This window comes from Bidens hawaiensis, unplaced genomic scaffold, assembly GCF_021521415.1.
Source record: "Bidens hawaiensis isolate Kalapana, Puna unplaced genomic scaffold, B.hawaiensis_p1.1 tig00041055_1, whole genome shotgun sequence".
In the NCBI taxonomy this organism is placed as follows: domain Eukaryota; kingdom Viridiplantae; phylum Streptophyta; class Magnoliopsida; order Asterales; family Asteraceae; genus Bidens; species Bidens hawaiensis.
Genome location: NW_027505689.1, coordinates 124,540 through 130,292, shown reverse-complemented (window position 1 = coordinate 130,292; position 5,753 = coordinate 124,540). Strand labels below are relative to the sequence as shown.

Genomic DNA, 5,753 nt, shown 5'->3' with positions numbered 1-5,753 from the left:
AAAAATTTACACTTTACAAATGTGAGAACTACTGAAAGCTATTTTGTTTTTTCTTTTCTTAAAATTCAAACCTATATTTGTTTTATTAAATTTAATTTAGTTATTGAATAATGTCATTTAGTTGTGCGGGTAGAATTACTTGGAAAATGTTGTCAAATCGGCTGCTATGGGCCCCGACCCCCTGATACATTGTTATCATAAACATGTCTTAGACGCCATTACTTATTAAATATTATAACTTTTTAAAAAAAATCCTAAAAAGTTCATTTTAACAGAGATTCCTAATTTAACCCAAAATTTTGAAAAATCCCAAAAGGTCCTAAACAAACCTCACAAAGTCGTGACATTTGGGTTCGTGAGTTTTCGTTAGCCACTAATATTATGCCTCGTGTATGATGTCCGACCCCACCCGTGAGATTTCAAACCAAATCCGTCGGGTCCGTGAATTTTGAAACCAAGATCGTCTCCTTAAAAACAATATTCTCCGTGATGTTTCACCATGCTTTTGTCTCCTCCGTGAGTTTTTGAAAAAACTTTGAATCCACCTCATTCCACCATTGATTCACCACTACCACCACCACTTACCAGAAACCAGAGAAGATGACAGGATTGATGCAGATGACGGAGAAGACAACGGAGTTGGAGTTGATGTTTGGAAGATGATGGAGTTGACGTTTGGAAGACGACGAAGTAGATCTCCAAAAGGTTAACCCTCCCATAAATTCCAAACCGGAGAAGACAACTGAGAAACCGGGTGAACGGCCCTTAGGTTCTACGACGAACCAGACACCAACTAAAAACCCCAAGACCACCACCTCCGATGGCTCAACTTAGGTTCTCCGACAACCTAAGGGTCGTCCACCCGGTTTCTCCGTTGTCTTCTCCGGTTTGGAATTTATGGGAGGGTTTACTTTTGGAGATCTATTCCGTCATCTTCCAAACATCAACTCCATCGTCTTCCAAACATCAACTCTGTGGTCTTCTCCATCATTTGCTTCAACCCTGGCATCTTCTCCGGTTTCCAGCAAGTGGTGGTGGTGGTGGTGTGGTGAATCAATGGTGAAATGAGGTGGATTCAAGGTTTTTTCAAAAAGCTCAAGGAGGAGACAAAAAGCATGGTGAAACATCACGGAGAAGATTTTTTCAAGGAGACGATTTCGGTTTCAAAACTTACGGATTCGACGGATTTGGTTTGAAATCTCACAGGTGGGGTCAGACATCATACACGTGGCTTAATATTAGCGGCTAGCGAAAACTCACTGCACGAACCCAAATGTCACGACTCTATGAGTTTTGAGCAGGACTTTTTGGGATTTTCAAAATTTTTGGGCTAAATTAACAATCTCTCTTTTAAATGAACTATATTGGGAATTTTCTTGTTTTTTTTACAACCAATGAATCCTCCAAATAGGCTATTGGCCAAACTGACAACATCAGGATGCATTCGCCTTCCTATTCAGGAATAACCCCCACCTAAGACAACATCCGTGAACAGTCGCCTGAAGACACAACAACGCATTGAGATAAAACCCTTTCATTTCAGGGATACCAACTAGTGAACATTACTTACTTGCCTAGTCTCTCATCATTAGCTGGTGCCGCATAGATTTTTTTCTTAAAATAGTAGAGTTTAATATAAAAAAAATGGTTTTTAGGTACCTGTCAATGAAGCAAATGATATTTAGGTGTCCGAGTCATCTGAAATTGCTGGATTGGATTCCTTTCTCCTTAGTGGCAATCCACGTAAGCAACAACGTGTAAGTAAATGGTGACTGGATCAGCCATCTGAGATGGCTAGATCCAACTTTATTCCCCTTTGTCACATGGCATCACAAGATGAGACCATCCATTTGAGATAGCTGGTTTGAACTTACATATCCAATCATAGATTACTTCTTTGGCTAAAAAACGTGGACCGGCAATCCACGTAAGCAACAACGTGTAAGTAAATGGTGACTGGATCAGACATCTGAGATGGCTAGATCCAACTTTATTCCCTTTGTCACATGGCATCACAAGATGAGACCATCCATTTGAGATAGCTGGTTTTGAACTTACATATCCAATCATAGATTACTTCTTTTGGCTAAAAACGTGGACTATTGTTCCGAGATCAACCCACCAATTACTACTTTAATCTATTTGCAAGCACCTTAGAGATCAACTCACCCATTAATACTTTACTAAACTTCCATTGTTATAAAAGTGTCTGAATATTAATTTAACAATGCCCTCTTTCAAACACCCCCAACACCTTTTCAAAAATAATAATAACCTATCATATAACATTAATTGATTTAAGTCATTTAACCAATTCACTAAAAGCCAATTATGGTACTTAAACAAACCATACATCTAAATGCATGCAAAATAATTAATATAGACTAAATTACTCAAATCTAAACCTAATCCACACCACATTTGTTGTGGTTCTTGGACAAGGGAAAGTGAAGCTTGTTTTCCCTTGACCAGGGATCCATTCGTAGTCAACACTAAGCAAGAGATAGAAATCATTCTGGGCCAACTTCTCTTAATCATCAAAAATTTTCTCGAGCGGGGAGATGGACTACACGATGGGAAACACCACCAGGGTTGTGTTTGGGGGTTGAACAACAGTCCATGCAAATCATGTTGTCGTCTTAAAAAAATAGTACACTCGTGACTTGTTATGATTGGAAATGTAAGTTCAAACCAACTATCTCAAATGGTCTGGTCCCATCTTGTGCTGCCATGTGGCAAAGGGAATTAAGTTGGATCTAGCCATCTCAGATAGCTGATCCAGTCACCATTTACTTACACGTTGTTGCTTACGTGGATTGCCACTAGAAGAGAGGAATCCAATCCAGCCATCTCAGATGGCTGGACACCTAAATACGATTTGCTTCATTGTCAGGTATCTAAAAACCATTTTTTTATATTAAACCTACTATTTTTTAAAAAAAAAATCTGCCGTCAAAACTAAATGATGGGAAAAGGAATCAAACCTGAGTCACATGAAACATTAAGTCTCTTCCTTACCACTCCAGCACAAACTCATTAGCACTTCTTAAATATTATTGAAAAATTATTTTGAAAACGATACTTTTCCAATTTATTTTTTTTATCAAATACTCTTATAAATATTAGAAAAATCTCATTGATTTCCATAACTCGGCCATTTATGAAAGTACAATATTTAATAAAATGACATTTTTAATACAAACCATAAAGAAAAGCGGTTCACTGCTACATGCTGAAAAATAACTATATGTTCTAAAAGAATTTGTTAGAACTTAAATAGATGCACTAAAATATCAATTGAATAACAAGAATAGGAGAAAACACAGAGGAGATTGACTCCCATATCAATTGCTAGCACATTCTATACTTCCCAACGTTTAAGTAAACGATAAACGATTATTCTGACTTAAATTGACAACCCAGATACTACACAACAACTACAAAAGACGCCTTCTACTTATTCGACATGTAATAATACTTCCTCCATAAAAGATTTCTTGACACCGCCATCCACCCCCCCCCCCCCCCGCGGGAACCTTCTCTTCCTCTGACCACCATGTTCAAATCACAAACTTATCTTGGCTCCAATGCTCACCCGCCTAACACAAATGGTTGCCAAATGGACGGGTCAGATAATGGGTTCATGTACTTTTTAGAAATGAGAAAAAAAACAGGCTAGGTTGATGGATTATACAATAAGTAGAGTAGAAATACCTCTATCCATATTTTCCTCATTTTGGTGTGAGGAACTACCAATGTTGTAAACAGAGTGAGTCAACCGTTGACTTTGCAAGCCACCCGATTGATTATTGCCTGTCACAACCTTCTTTATCAGAGTATTGTATACTAAAAACCTATTTTAATCTTTATGACAAACCAAAACAGAAATGCTAACCCTCGGTTCTTGAAAATGGAATGTTGCAAATGGCAGGCTCGAATGGCATTGACCGATTAGCATATAAACCAAGAGGTCGGATGTCCCATGGAGAAACCCTGGGAGGAAGCACGTCACTGGAAGATAAGGCATCCCATTTAACCTGCAAAATTTTAAAAATAAAGATTACATACAGCAAGCATTTATCATGTTCTATCACAAAGATACTTCTTTTAAGAACTCTTAGAAAATCATACAAAGAAGATAAAATAAAAAAATTTATGAATGGACCCTCAACAATTGGAGACACATGTTTAATTAATACTGAAATCTGGTTTTATTAAAACAATTAATTACCTCAAGGCATCTCCATTCAGAATTTGGCCACTTGGCAGGATCACTATCTCCCCTTGCAGTTATGGTCCCTGAAAATCTGATTATGTGTTCAGGGTCATCTCCATTACAAAGCATTTCGAAACGCATCCCGGGCACATAGTTAATTTTAAGTGCTTCCGTGACGATATTGTAAGGAACTATAAAAGAAGAAGTGCTCATCCTGCAAGCAGTAAATCCATATACCGATTAAATAATAATATTTGCGTTTCACTTAAAAAGCAAAGAAGGTGATTAATTACCTAGGATGGTAAAGTACAGTGAAGTTGCATCCTGTCATCCTGGCCACAGATGCTTCGAGTAGAACGCCACGTCGCATATTTAATCCGGATAAATCTGTAAACTCTTTGTGTAAACTAACCGCTCGTTTAACACCGATGCAAATTTCACCTGGGCATCTGTCACAGCATAATAAACATTTTGTAATAACAAAAAATATTTTTTTTAATAAAAACACAAGGAAATGAAAGAAAGAATATATACTTACGGTCCTTTCATGAAGATGCAAGTGTCGCCTGCTTTAAGCTTTTTCCCCCTGATAAACTCCTTCCAACCTGTCACTAACAAATGCCTCTTTGGATTGCCTGCACTTGCAAACAGAAATCAATTAATTCAGCTTGGGAAGCATTTACGTTTAATGTCAAAAGTCCCGAACCATCTCTTGTTAAAAAACTAAAAAGGTACTCTAGAACATTACTTACAAAAAAACCACAAAATTTAATAGCATTACACAAATAAACGCTTTTCATTCTAGTGGAACTTTATAAAATCAAAAAAGGCAGGCAGTACCACGAAAAACATGGTCGAAATCCCATCTTGTCCCGTGTAGATCCTTCGCCAGTAAATGTTGGGATGCTTGATCCTGACTCGCATCCTGCACAGATTACATTAGTTAAAACATATGGCTTGTAATAGTTAAAAGTAAGGAGATGTGAGATACCAAAATTGGAAATGCTTTTGCAACATCCGCTTTGGGTAAGCCGCATCCCCCAAGTCCACTTGTGTCTGAAACGGTAACAATCTTCCGGAAACAATTTGAAGGAGTTTTTAAAGGAACACTTCTAATGCAGCCTGATGCCACCTCACCTTCCCTCTAGAAAATAATCCATGTTACATAATCAATCCAACAATATAAAACTAACAAATAAAAAATAAACGCCCTTACAATTGGGAGCAATACAAACTTAGCAGACGCCTCATCAGTATCAGGATTTGCCTGCAAAAAATATAACTGAAAATAAAAAGAGTGCAAAGATATACAGGATTAAAACACCTGAAGTTAAACAATAGTCAAATACAATGCATTGGTCAAAGACAAAACATACCTTAAGCTTAACATCAACAACCTTGAATAGAACTTGTGCCGGTAATCCATACGTTAGTAGAGTTGGATCATCCATGTCCTCAACGAATGCATTTATCTAGCAGATTATAACAGCAACAGGTTTATTCAATAAGAAATTAAAAAATAAAACTGTTTGGAATT

At 37.3% G+C, this 5,753-nt stretch overlaps 1 long non-coding RNA gene across 1 annotated transcript; it reads right to left on the bottom strand.

Annotated features, from left to right (window-relative positions):
* Positions 1-4,696: 4,696 nt before the first annotated feature.
* Positions 4,697-5,491, bottom strand: LOC143614783 (uncharacterized). The gene is made up of 3 exons (XR_013150350.1): positions 5,208-5,491; positions 5,057-5,141; positions 4,697-4,851 (listed from the first exon to the last, which is right to left on the bottom strand). It is a non-coding gene; the product is annotated as an uncharacterized LOC143614783 (long non-coding RNA).
* Positions 5,492-5,753: the final 262 nt, after the last annotated feature.